Below are 14,281 nucleotides of genomic sequence, written 5' to 3'. Positions count from 1 at the left end.
TGAGCTACTTTACCAAATAAATGACTTTGGATAATCAGTTCAACTTTGGACAATCAGGCTTCTCAAAACTCCAGAAATATTTTTAAAAATCTCTTTACTCCTAAAAACAAGAATGAACCCTTTGCAGTTTGCCTACAAACCAGAGGGTTGCGCAAAGGACACCATAATCTACCTGCTTCTTCGTGCCTACACCCACCTGGATCGGCCTGGGGGTCAGAGTCATGTTTTTCGACGTCTCAAGCGCTTTCAGTACCATCCAGCCTGTCCTTCTGGGGAGGAAGATGATAGGCAGACGCTCCTCTGGTGGCTTGCATTATGGGCTACCTATCCTGGTCCCCATAAGGGAAAACTCTATTTTATAAAAATCAGTGACTGCTATGAAAACTCTTGTATTTTCTTAGGTTACTTATGGTTATGGTTAGGGCAGGGTAGGGGTTAAGGTTGTCATAGTTAGCGTTAGCATTTTTCCCTAAATATTACAGAGGATGACAAGAGTCCTTATTTTGCATGAAACATCACTGTAGTTGCATCACTTCCTGTGTGACCCTTCCCTCTTTACTGTGACTGCTGTATGTGAGCATAGAGAAGACAGAGAAACAGTAAAGTTATGGAGAGTCAGGAAGTGAGTGTCAGTCTCCACAGGTCTGAGGTCAGTGAGACACACATAAGGCTCCTCTGATGCTCCTCTTCATCCTCTTCTTCACTGATGGGTCTCCAGGTGAGGATCACTTACTCTGGGACAGACTCTCACTCTCTCACTCCACATTTCAGTGTAGTTAAGATGAAAAGACAGATAACTGAAGCCTTTCAGTAAATTTTTGATAATTTCTTGACACCCACCACCCTGAACTCAATAAGCAGTAGAAAGACTAATGGATGGATGGATGGATGGATGGATGGATGGATGGATGGATGGATGGATGGATGGATGGATGGATGGATGGATGGATGGATGGATGGATGGATGGATGGATGGATGGATGATCCCTGCTGTCAAATCAAATACTCTAAATAGTCACAAATGAGCTGCTGTGTGTATAAATTCATTTACCCTGATAGCATGGATTTCTACCTCCAACTTCTAGCTGAGAGTGAAACTTGGGGTTTGGCTGCAGTTTATCTGCCGCCCCTGGAGTGTTTCAGGGGTTAAGGGGCTTGTCAAAGGCCCATTGGGTGTGTGACTATTCTGCTGAGGCTGGAACCAGTGACTTTCCCATCAGAGACACAGAGCCTGAACCCGCTGAGTCACACATACCCCCCCCCCCCCAATCAGAACTGGATGGACAACAACAGCAATGTTCTTGATCACCATCAAATGTGTATTTCTTTTGGTTTGAGCAGAGAGAGAAACTTAGCACTGTTAGTAAGCAGAGTCCCTTTGCTACTCTTAGTGTAGATTTCTATTTAAAAATCACAATCTGTGTGGGAGTTTCCACAGTGATTGAGCCATATTTCTGTTCCAGTCGAACCCAGACACTGAACACGAAATCCCATACAGCACAGTGGTCCTTAAGAAAAGAGATCCAGAACAGGTAGGCTGGGTCTCCTGCTCCAGGCTAGTAGGATTCCTGTTGACCAGGGATTTAAGGAGATAAAACTAATGTCCAGGAGCAGGATGATTTCATCTACAGAACGATGTTATGATGAAGTTGTCAGTCGTCCAGAATGTATCTTATCTACAGTACAAAGCAGAAGAGATGTTTCTGTTGTGTTAAAAGAGCATAATGTCCAGCAGAACCATCCAGCTACAAAATTAGGTTTAAGGCTCTAATACTGGTTTCAGATGGAGGTTTCAGGCACCCAGAATTCCACTGTGTCTTACTGAATGCCAAGTCAGTGGGGGTGAATATCTGTGTATCTTAAAATAGAATCATACAAGCAACAGAGATTCTTCAGCATTAAGACATTTCATAGCATTCAGATAAGCTGGGCAGGTTTGTGTTCTGTAGAGTGTTGCCATCATATTCTTTGTCCACTAGGGGGCAGAAAGGCACGGGCAGGATCTGCTCTTCGAAAACTGGCATCAGAGACAAAATATGCCTGTGACAAGGAGAATGTTATCAGCAATAAGAAGCATCTCAGCATATATCAGTAAGCTAATATGAAACTTAACAGTGTGGAGTTTCAAGCTTTTCCTATAAACTTAATATTTTGAAAAGCTTGTAAAGTAAGTTTCTGTGGACCATTCAGAAACTATTTAATTTTTTCAAGTTGTACTTCCATGTAGATTAGAGGGGTCTCTTTCCTCAAATATCACAATGGATTTTAGCACGCGATCTGTGTTCGGAAATAAATGGCTGAATTTGGTTTATCCACTAGAGGGCAGGCATGTACAGGAGATTCCCTAATAAAGTATTTCATGCTACAAGAAAGTGAAGATCAGACAGATCCACCATCTGAGGAAAATTCAGTTAGGCCTTACAGTGAAGCCATGAAGCATACTAAGGTTAAATGCATTTATTTTGACATAAGTAGCTGCATTGTGTTTGTCCACTAGAGGGCAGCTACACATAGGAGATTCTCTAATAAAGGGATCTGATGCTTCAGGAAAGAGCTGCAGAGGAGAGACCCAGGAATTCCAGTGAGGACTGGATGAATATCAGATAGATCCACCGTCTGACCATAACACATAGTATTTAAATAGAATTTCAACACACTCATATAACAGTGTCAATATTAAACCCATGATATGTGACTTTTTATGACTGATGAACATTAAAAGTAAATATTATTCAGGACAACAAGGGTCCTGATTTTGTATGAAAGATGGTTGCATCACTTCCTGTGTGATGTATAAAGTGACCCTTCCCTCTTTACTGTGACTGCTGTATGTGAGCATTAAGAAGACTGAGAAACAGTAACGTTATGGAGAGTCAGGGAGTGAGTGTCAGTCCCTACAGATATGAGGTCAGTGAGACACACATAAGGCTCCTCTGATGCTCCTCTTCATCCTCTGATGGGCCTCCAGGTGAGAATCACTTACTCTGGGATGATTGTATTTCCACTTCCTGTTTGTAATGACTAACAGCAGACATCCGAGGAAAATGTGTAAACTGAATATAATATGATAGCATGGAGTTCTGCCCTTAACTGTGTATGAGACCTTTGATGGACCAGCGTATCATATGGGTTAATGCAGGGTAAGAAGTTACATTCAGAGCAAATACATCTTAACTGACTGATTTTAAAATCACAGTGTCTTTTCTATGTCCACAATGTGCCAGCAGTACACAGAAATGTTCCAGTTCATCCAATCATTCAAATCATTCAAACTGGGGTATTTATGCTGGATTGAGAAGCTGATACTCATTAGGGATGGCCAAAACGATGCTTCATCAACCATGAACTGTATTTTCTCACCCTACTGGATGGTGCGCTCTGTCCAAAAAGGGCTCAAGGTAAGTCCCAGAGCAAACCAAGAGCGCCATCTAGTGGGGTCTGAAAAAAACTCACATATCCCAATACCTCCATGTCTGTACCTGTAATCAAAGTGAGATTAATAAGATTGTAATTGGCTGGAGCTGCTATTACCAGCCTTTAGAATATTTTATCTTAAAAATGTAAGGATAAAGCATAGCGGATGTTTTATTGTCGTTCCAGACCATGTATATGAAGGGAACAAAATGAAGTACTCAGGTCTGATATAGATAGCAATAATAAAATCTAAAACAATAATACAATGGATAAAATAAGGTAACTATTGCAGCAATGTAACCTGACATGTAACAGTGATGATTTATAGCAGTGCTGTAACATGGATGAGAATTCACAGGAAGGGCCAAAGTGCGGAATTTCAACTGCAGCGAAGCCCTTATGTGTAACATGAGATGTAGTCCGATTAATTATTCTTTTACTGAAAGAAAGAGGGCAAAAAAAGTCCATGAGCAGGGTGTGTAGGGTCCCTCAGGATACTGGAAGGAGGGCAGACAGTCCATGAGCAGGGTCTGTAGGGTCCCTCATGATACAGGAAGGAGGGCAGACAGTCCATGAACAGGGTGCGTAGGGTCCCTCATGATACAGGAAGGAGGGCAGACAGTCCATGAGCAGGGTGCGTAGGGTCCCTCATGATACAGGAAGGAGGGCAGACAGTCCATGAGCAGGGTGTGTAGGGTCCCTCATGATACAGGAAGGAGGGCAGACAGTCTATGAACAGGGTGCGTAGGGTCCCTCAGGATACAGGAAGGAGGGCAGACAGTCCATGAACAGGGTGCGTAGGGTCCCTCATGATACAGGAAGGAGGGCAGACAGTCCATGAACAGGATGCGTAGGGTCCCTCATAATACAGGAAGGAGGGCAGACAGTCCATGAACAGGGTGCGTAGGGTCCCTCAGGATACAGGAAGGAGGGCAGACAGTCCATGAGCAGGGTGCGTAGGGTACCTCACGATACAGGAAGGAGGGCAGACAGTCCATGAACAGGGTGCATAGGGTTCCTCAGGATACAGGAAGGAGGGCAGACAGTCCATGAGCAGGGTGCGTAGGGTCCCTCAGAATACAGGAAGGAGGGCAGACAGTCCATGAACAGGGTGCGTAGGGTCCCTCATGATACAGGAAGGAGGGCAGACAGTCCATGAACAGGGTGCGTAGGGTCCCTCAGGATACAGGAAAGAGGGCAGACAGTCCATGAACAGGGTGCGTAGGGTCCCTCATGATACAGGAAGGAGGGTAGACAGTCCATGAACAGGATGCGTAGGGTCCCTCATGATACAGGAAGGAGGGCAGACAGTCCATGAACAGGGTGCGTAGGGTCCCTCAGGATACAGGAAGGAGGGCAGACAGCCCATGAACAGGGTGCGTAGGGTCCCTCATGATACAGGAAGGAGGGCAGACAGTCCATGAACAGGATGCGTAGGGTCCCTCATGATACAGGAAGGAGGGCAGACAGTCCATGAACAGGGTGCGTAGGGTCCCTCAGGATACAGGAAGGAGGGCAGACAGTCCATGAGCAGGGTGCGTAGGGTCCCTCAGGATACAGGAAGGAGGGCAGACAGCCCATGAACAGGGTGCGTAGGGTCCCTCAGGATACAGGAAGGAGGGCAGACAGTCCATGAACAGGGTGCGTAGGGTCCCTCATGATACAGGAAGGAGGGCAGACAGTCCATGAGCAGGGTGCGTAGGGTCCCTCATGATACAGGAAGGAGGGCAGACAGTCCATGAACAGGATGCGTAGGGTCCCTCATGATACAGGAAGGAGGGCAGACAGTCCATGAACAGGGTGCGTAGGGTCCCTCAGGATACAGGAAGGAGGGCAGACAGTCCATGAACAGGATGCGTAGGGTCCCTCATGATACAGGAAGGAGGGCAGACAGTCCATGAACAGGGTGCGTAGGGTCCCTCAGGATACAGGAAGGAGGGCAGACAGCCCATGAACAGGGTGCGTAGGGTCCCTCATGATACAGGAAGGAGGGCAGACAGTCCATGAACAGGGTGCGTAGGGTCCCTCATGATACAGGAAGGAGGGCAGACAGTCCATGAGCAGGGTGCGTAGGGTCCCTCATGATACAGGAAGGAGGGCAGACAGTCCATGAACAGGATGCGTAGGGTCCCTCATGATACAGGAAGGAGGGCAGACAGTCCATGAACAGTGTGCGTAGGGTCCCTCAGGATACAGGAAGGAGGGCAGACAGCCCATGAACAGGGTGCGTAGGGTCCCTCATGATACAGGAAGGAGGGCAGACAGTCCATGAACAGGATGCGTAGGGTCCCTCATGATACAGGAAGGAGGGCAGACAGTCCATGAACAGGGTGCGTAGGGTCCCTCAGGATACAGGTCTAATGAATTCTAATGGACTGGGGCCTGTTTGTTACAAAGTTCAGTACCCAGTTACATAGGGATGGGTTTAGTCCAAGGAGTGACAGTGTATCTATCTGGGTTTGTGGGATGATGGTGTTAAAGGGAGAACTGAAATCCAAATTGAGCAGCATACCATATGAGTCCTTGTTTTCCAAGTGACTGAGAGCCTGGTGAAGGACACAGGAGATGGTATCTGCAGTAGAGCGGTTCTGTCTCTATGCAGAATGCTGGGGATCTACAGTGGAGTCCATGAACTTCCTCATGTGCAACATGACTATCCATTCGGAGCACTTCATGATTATTGGGGTAAGTCTTACTAAGCGGTAGTCATCCAGTCATGACACTGTTGAGCTCTTTGGGATGGATATGATAGTAATGGTCTTCAGACATGTAGGGAATATTGCCTGGGAGAGTGAGATGCTAAATATGTCCATTAGCACCTCTGATAGCTGGTGTGCAGAGTCCCTAAGAAAGCTACCCGGGATATTGTCGGATCTTGCAGCCTTGCTGGGGTTGACTTTCTGCAGGGACCTCCTTACCTCTGCTGTGGTCACGCTGAGAGGCAGCTCACCTGGAGGTGGGGAGAGCCTGGAGCCGGGAGAGGTGTTGGACCTGAACACACATGCTTTTAGTAGAGTGTGGAGCTCCATATTCAGCCAGGGTTTCTCTTTGGGGTGGATGGTGGTTGTTCTACTGATGGTGACATCATCACACACACCTGCTGATGGACCACATGACCGATGAGGCAAACTGGAGGCAGCGTCACTGGGCCATACTGTGATGGTCTTTCTTGCTGGTTTCCTGGATTTCTGCAGAGGGCGGTAAGCAGGGACTAGCATGACTGAGATATGGTCAGACAGGCCGAGGTGGGGGCCGGGGATGGCTTTGTATGTCCCCCGTCTGTTTGTATACATGTGATCAAGTGGTTTGGTTCCACTAGTGTCAGTGGTTATTTGCTGGTGGAACTTTGTTATAATGTCTGTTAGGTTGGCATGGGTGAAGTCACCCACAATCACATGCCTGCGGATGCTTTGTGCACTGATATAGTGAAGCGCACTAAGCGGGACATTAGCATTAGCACTCGGGCGAATGTAAACAGTAACAATGAACACCACTGTAATCTCCCTCAGCTAATAATGCAGCCAGAATTTTCCTGATGAACACTCAGCCTTAGTATAACAAGGTCCATTTTATTGTCTAGTGAATGAATGTTGACCAAAAAGAGCAAAACTGCTGGTCTGTTGGCAATAGCTTTTAGCTTGGCTAACAGACCGGCCCACTTTCCCCTCTTCTGCTTCTGTACAAACCGCTTCCTCTCGCCTCTGAGCCGCTGTAATCTGCTACACCAGTTTGCTCTGCGCTGAGCTTCAGTGCTAGCAAGATGGGGGAGGGGCTTTTAATGAATAGAAGTTCAGCTGGACTGTACCTTTTTAGCCTAGTTGCACTAGTCTGCACATTTAGTCAAGTTAGAGGAAGAGTTATTTAAAGTTTATTTACACCATAACTGTATGTAAAGAACTCCTGTTTCCTACTGATCCACGGAGATTAAAAGGACCTACTGCAGTGATGCTTAACAAACTGTATAAAGCATAATAAAGACTGAACCAAAGGCCTGAGGTCAGACCCTCTGTATGCAGCACACAGTGTTTCTGCAGAGTCTCACCCTCACATCCTGTATGATGACATTTCTGCTTTTCACAAATGTGTTTCTCCAAGAATAACTTCAGCATCATGCACAGGATTTAGCTGCTTCGTGCACATGTGTGAGAGAAAAACAAGGAAGTTAAACTGACCAGATATTAATTTGACTTATTTGCTTTACATGCATGTACTTTTAAACTGTGAGCTTCAAAGATTCTTTACCAAGTATCACTTATATTACTCTGAAATTATGTTGCTGAAATTGTAAAATTACAAGTATTGTAAACATATTTTTTCTTGTAAAAAGCAGGACAAAGGCAAAATCAAAATGTTTTCCTTTTAATAGACAATGAATACACAGAAAATGCATCAGTGCACAAAAAGATTGCAGCCTCTAACAGTATGTACTGGTCCTCACTGTTTTCTGCAGTGTCTCTCTCGCTCAGTTTTTAATTTCACACTTTAATTATGTACTTTCCTGAAACAGGAAACTAAGCAAAGGGGCTGAAATGCACAGGCTTACCCAGGCGGAAGCCCAGGGGCCCCTGGCCATGTAAATGTAGTATAAGGTATACAGGGGCGGTAATGCACGGGCTTACCTAGGCTGAAGCCCAGGGGCCTCTGACCATGTTAATGTGGTATAACGCATACAGGGGCTGTAATGCACGGGCTTACCCAGGCTGAAGCCCAGGGGCCTCTGACCATGTTAATGTCCCTCTGAACACATATACCTGCTACGTGATGTTGAAAGTTTACCTCACTTTACACTGTGTGCTTCCTGCATTAAGAAATAGATAATTATACTAATGATAAATTGCTATGATAAAACCCAGAGAAATCTCTGAGGTAACAGAGAGACCCATGTAATATTCATTCCTTATAATCAATGACACAATAAAAGTACACGTTAGGTCTGATTCAAGCATCTTCTTTATTCATCCTGAAATATTTTAATTCATTAATGCAGGAGTCTGTGCTTTGACAGTGTGTTTTATGCTGTACAAACTAATAATAATGACTGACTGATGTGTTAAACATTCAACCCTATGGTTTTGTCACTTCCTGTTTAAAGTTTCCACTCCCCCTTCACTCTACCTGCTGTGTCTGAGAATAGAAACGACAGAGATAGTGAAGGTACAGAGGATGAGGAAGTGAGTGTCAGTCTCCATATATCTGGGCTCAGTGACACACACACGTATGGATCCTCTGATGCTCCTGTTTCTTCTCACTGCTGGGCTCACAGGTGAGTGTCTCTCATTACAGTGGTACTGAGTAGAGATCTCTCTCCTGCTCCTCCACACACTGTCAGATACAGTTTGGAGATCATGATGGAGATCTGCTGCTACATCAGAAGAAATTGTTATGGCTAGATTCTGAAAACATTAACAGAGGCTGAATTGAGTATTATACTCTTTGAAATTGTGGATACTCTTTGGTTTCCCAGAGGATTTTATATCACCAATATTGTAATGTTATTGTAGAACTACATCAGAAGAAATTGCTATGGCTAGATTCTGAAAACATTTACAGAGGCTGCATTGAGTTTCATACTCTTGGAAATTGTAGATAGTATTTAGATTCTCACAGGTTTTTATATCACATGTATTATAATATTATATATTATATATATATATATATATATATATATATATACATTATAATATTATAACATTGTTTGAACTTTTTTTTAATCAAAATATTTTACCATTAAAACATATTTATTTCATGCATGTATTTTATGGTATTTGTATTTATTTGTACTTGAAATATTTTTTCCAATAATGATGAATCAGCCTACAGAGTGGAGGTGCAAAGTCTGATGAGATGGTGCTCGGTGATCAATGCTGGGAGTACGCACGCTACTCTGCTGCGCGGCGGGACTAGCGGCCAGGGTTCGGTTTAGGCGGAATTGGCACGCAAAACAAACTTTGATGTTGCAGACAGGAAACGGGAGCCTAACAAACGCAATTTGGACTTACAGTCTTCTTCGTTCGTATGTCTGAAAGCTCGTAAGTTGAAGGCTCATAAATAGAGGAGCGTCTGTATATGAAAAATTCTTGCTATACGGGAAATTAAAACTGGTATACTGGATGAGGTGTTAAACCCCCCAGTGCGATTCTGAAAATTGGAAAGTGTATTTTTACAAGGGAATATCAGGCAACTGTCAGTGCAAACATATACAATGATCAGTAAACACACTAACCGATGGTAGGTTATATCACTGGAGCAGGATCCACGCCAAAAGCTGCAGAATGCGAAGGCATTGCTTTGACTTCTCCAATATGGCAGACAAATTGTTGCACTTCTAGTCATGGGATTAGCAGGCCTAATAAATATATGTCATTAATTCCATGTTATGAAATTTACTGTAGCTGTTTAGTCAGCATCTTAGGATCAGGGGTCATGTTGTGTTGAGTTGTCCATCCGTACTCGCTTACCGAGTTGCTGTAGCTATTACATGGAATTACAAGTGTCTCTTCCTATGCAGTATTATATTTTTGATGTGGTTGAATTTACCTGTTGGCCAGAGTAAACACGTCAAGGTACACTTGAACAGTGAGATTCAACTAGCTGGTCAGCTGCTGAAGTCACATGCTTCCCAACCAAATTATGTGGTCAATGAGCCAACTCCCCTGACAGACAGACCAAACCCCGTCTGCTAAAGCGATGAACCAACTAACTATCACGTTGTGATGAGTCTCTGGGGCTTAATGGTTCCTCATTATCGGTCACCTTCCTCTCGAACCACTATGCTGAAGGTCATTATTGCCACCAAAGGTCATTACCCTGGTCAGGGACCACCATCCTCTATGCATAGTTTGTATGGGTGTTAAACACCCTCAGATGTCATTAGTGGACACGCAAACATGCATTCACTAGCAAACAAACAGGGCTTGGGCCGCTCTACTTCTCAAGTAACAGCTAACATCCATCATCAGTGAACTACATTGATCTGGGCGGACATGATGGAAACTGAATCTCTGGAGGAGGGAGAAGAGGAGTGAGCACCGGGTGATTAGGACACAGAGGGGGGGCCAACTCTGACCTCCTCAACATGGATTCTGGTCTCAGGTCTACCTGTCTGTCACAGATAGGCTGATGTTATTGCTGCTTCCATAGCTGGTCACGCCCAAACTGATCCGCATAGTGAAACACTGAGCAAAGATATCAAAGAACCCCCAGATTTGGGCCTTAGGGCCTGGGAGGAGAACTGAGGGACAAGGCTCCCAATGAGGCATCTAGGCTTTCATATCTATGAGCAAAACATCTTCCCTGTACATTATAGTGCAGAGTGACAGTGAAACCAACCAATCATAATGCGTTATGCAGGGGGTGAGAACATCACAGGACACTCCAGATATCCCGATGAAGTTTCTATAGCAATGTCTTTATTGACCAATCAGAGGCTTGTCCAGCCTTATGTGACATGGCATTAGCATTGTAGTACGATCACTGAAAAATGGCAACTGAGTCAAAGACTGAGGTCATAAGTAATTTGTTAACCAGGCCATGTTGTCTTAGAAATTTCACTGTAAGTTTACAAAAAGAAAAAAAAACTCTTATTATCTTATTATTTTTTGCCAGTAGTACATTTTGAGGCTTGAGGGGAGGGGGGTAATTGGGGTGGAATTGAAGATCCACAGTGAGAAGATTAGGGGGTCAAGATCAGCCTCAGGGGTCGAGATTAAACTGGTTGTCTTTCACTCTGCAGCAGGTTTGGGGAGCTAGTTACCCTCTAGCTGGTAGAGACTGGGGGCAGCGTGGGGGCCTCACACCTCCAGGCTTGTGGTTTCAGTATCCGGCCCCCAGCTCTCTGTGGGCAGTTTGCATGTTCTTCCTGTATCTATACTGGTTTCCTCTCAGTTCTTGGGTTCCTCCCACAGTCCAAAGACACGTGGTTCAGGTGAATTGGTGCCTCTAAAAGTGCCTATAGTGATTGTGTGTGAGTGTTTGCCCTGTGACAGACTGGCATCCTGTCCTGGCTGTTCCCCTGCCTTGTGCCCTGTGACAGACTGGCATCCTGTCCTGGCTGTTCCCCTGCCTTGTGCCCTGTGACAGACTGGCATCCTGTCCTGGCTGTTCCCTGCCTTGTGCCCTTTGACAGACTGGCATCCTGTCCTGGCTGTTCCCCTGCCTTGTGCCCTGTGACAGACTGGCATCCTATCCTGGGTGTTCCCGTGCCTTGTGCCCTCTGACAGACTGGCATCCTGTCCTGGTTGTTCCCCTGCCTTGTGCCCTGTGACAGACTGGCATCCTGTCCTGGCTGTTCCCCTGCCTTGTGCCCTGTGACAGACTGGCATTATGTCCTGGCTGTTCCCCTGCCTTGTGCCCTGTGACAGACTGGCATCCTGTCCTGGCTGTTCCCCTGCCTTGTGCCCTGTGCTGCCTCAGATCAGCTCCATGCTCCCTGTACTGTACTGACCATGTACTGGATAAGCATGTCCAAGATGGCAGGCTGAACTAAAATACATTTAAATGCTTTTTGTATGTCAAGTCTTGTTAAGTAATTTCTATTTAAATAGCACATTTAAAAGCAGTGTGCAGTGGGTACGGAAAGTATTCAGACTCCCTTCAATTTTTCACTCTTTGTTATATTGCAGCCATTTGTTAAAATAATTTAAAATATTTTTTTTCCCTCATTAATGTACACACAGCACCCCATATTGACAGACAAAAAAAAGAATTTTTGAAATTGTTGCAGATTTATTAAAAAAGAAAAACTGAAATATCACATGGTCCTAAGTATTCAGACCCTTTGCTCAGTATTTAGAAGAAGCACCCGTTTGAGCCAATACAGCCATGAGTCTTCTTGGGAAAGATGCAACAAGTTTTTCACACCTGGATTTGGGGATCCTCTGCCATTCCTCCTTGCAGATCCTCTCCAGTTCTGTCAGGTTGGATGGTAAACGTTGGTGGACAGCCATTTTTAGGTCTCTCCAGAGATGCTCAATTGGGTTTAAGTCAGGGCTCTGGCTGGGCCATTCAAGAACAGTCACAGAATTGTTGTGAAGCCATTCCTTCGTTATTTTAGCTGTGTGCTTAGGGTCATTGTCTTGTTGGAAGGTAAACCTTCGGCCCAGTCTGAGGTCCTTAGCACTCTGGAGAAGGTTTTTGTCCAGGATATCCCTGTACTTGGCCGCATTCATCTTTCCCTCGATTGCAACCAGTTGTCCTGTCACTGCAGCTGAAAAACACCCCCACAGCATGATGCTGCCACCGCCATGCTTCACTGTGGGGACTGTATTGGACAAGTGATGAGCAGTGCCTGATTGTCTCCACACATACCGCTTAGAATTAAGGCCAAAAAGTTCTATCTTGGTCTCATCAGACCAGAGAATCTTATTTCTCACCATCTCAGAGTCCTTCAGGTGTCTTTTAGCAAACTCCATGAGGGCTGTCATGTGTCTTGGACTGAGGAGAGGCTTCCGACAGGCCACTCTGTCGGAAGAGAAGCGGCTCCAGCCTCTCGCCTGCACGGCGGTAACTCCGCCCCCTCCTATCGGTCCCGCACGGCGAAAGAAGAAGAGGCGAAGGGGAAGAAGCCGCCCCGACGCTCTTCCTAAGAGCCTGCTCTCTTCTCCCTGCCTGGGACGACATCGCTGCTGCTGGCCTGGCCGGCTTCCATGCGGAGAAGCCACCTCCGTTGGAGGCTTATTTCTATCGGCCGGAGCGCCTGGGTCTCGGTGGGATACGCGCCGTGAGAGACTCTATTCCACGGGTCTCTAAAGCCCAGAAAGGGACAGCGCCAACGCGCTCGGCGCCCCTCCTGCCTGCTCCGGACCTGCATGTTCCGGATCTGCCCGCGGCTGCGCTGCCTGCTGCCGCCGCCGATCTGCCCGCGGCTGCGCTGCCTGCTGCCGATCTGCCGATCTGCCCGCGGCACCGCCGGCTGCTGCCGCCGCCGCCGATCTGCCCGCGGCTGCGCTGCCTGCTGCCGCCGCCGATCTGCCCGCGGCTGCGCTGCCTGCTGCCGCCGCCGATCAGCCAGCAGCACCGCCCGACCTACCCGTCCTGCTTGTCCTCCCTGCTGCAGCTTCCGCCGCTTTGCCAGCGGCACTGCCTTTCCTGCCTGCTGCAGCTACTGCCGCTTTGCCAGCAGTCCCGCCTGTCCTGCTTGACCCGCCTGTCCTGCCTGGTTTGCCTGCAGTCCCTGTGGCTGGCCCCGCTCTGCCTGCTGCACTAACCGCCGAGGCGCCCCCTGCCGGCTGCGTGGAGGCCGCGCCCGCCGAGGCGCCCCCTGCCGGCTGCGTGGAGGCCGCGCCCGCCGAGGCGCCCCCTGCTGACCACGTGACAGCGGCGCCTGTCCTGACGGCTCCTGAACTGCCTGTCTCGCCTGTCCTGCCGGCTCCTGAACTGCCTGTCTCGCCTGTCCTGCCGGCTCCTGAACTGCCTGCCTTGCTGGCTCCTGAACTGCCTGAGGTGGCCGCAGTGGCGCCCCCTGCTGGCCGTGTGATGGTGGCGCCCGCTGTGGCGCTCCCTGCTGGCCGAGGCGCCCCCTGCTGACCGTACGCCTGAGGCGCCTACCCAGGCGGCCCCTGCTGGTCGCACGCCTGCTGCTGCCTCCGTTCTGTCTAAGGCGCCTCCTGCTGGCCACACGCCCGCGGCCCCGCCTGAGGCCGCATCTCCCGTCCTGCCCGCGGCCCCGCCTGAGGCCGCATCTCCCGTCCTGCCCGCGGCCCCGCCTGAGGCCGCATCTCCCGTCCTGCCCGCGGCCCCGCCTGAGGCCGCATCTCCCGTCCTGCCCGCGGCCCCGCCTGAGGCCGCATCTCCCGTCCTGCCCGCGGCCCCGCCTGAGGCCGCATCTCCCGTCCTGCCCGCGGCCCCGCCTGAGGCCGCATCTCCCGTC

General features: G+C 47.9%; 1 protein-coding gene across 1 annotated transcript in view; it reads left to right on the top strand.

Moving 5' to 3' along the window:
- LOC111859620 (CMRF35-like molecule 8) overlaps positions 1-14,281 on the top strand; it is a 120,787-nt gene that overhangs the window by 61,135 nt on the left and 45,371 nt on the right. The window lies entirely within an intron of this gene.

The sequence above is a fragment of the Paramormyrops kingsleyae genome, chromosome 4 (assembly GCF_048594095.1).
Source record: "Paramormyrops kingsleyae isolate MSU_618 chromosome 4, PKINGS_0.4, whole genome shotgun sequence".
Lineage (NCBI taxonomy): Eukaryota > Metazoa > Chordata > Actinopteri > Osteoglossiformes > Mormyridae > Paramormyrops > Paramormyrops kingsleyae.
Note: the sequence above shows the minus strand (reverse complement) of the source record. Positions and strands in the feature narration are given on the sequence as shown.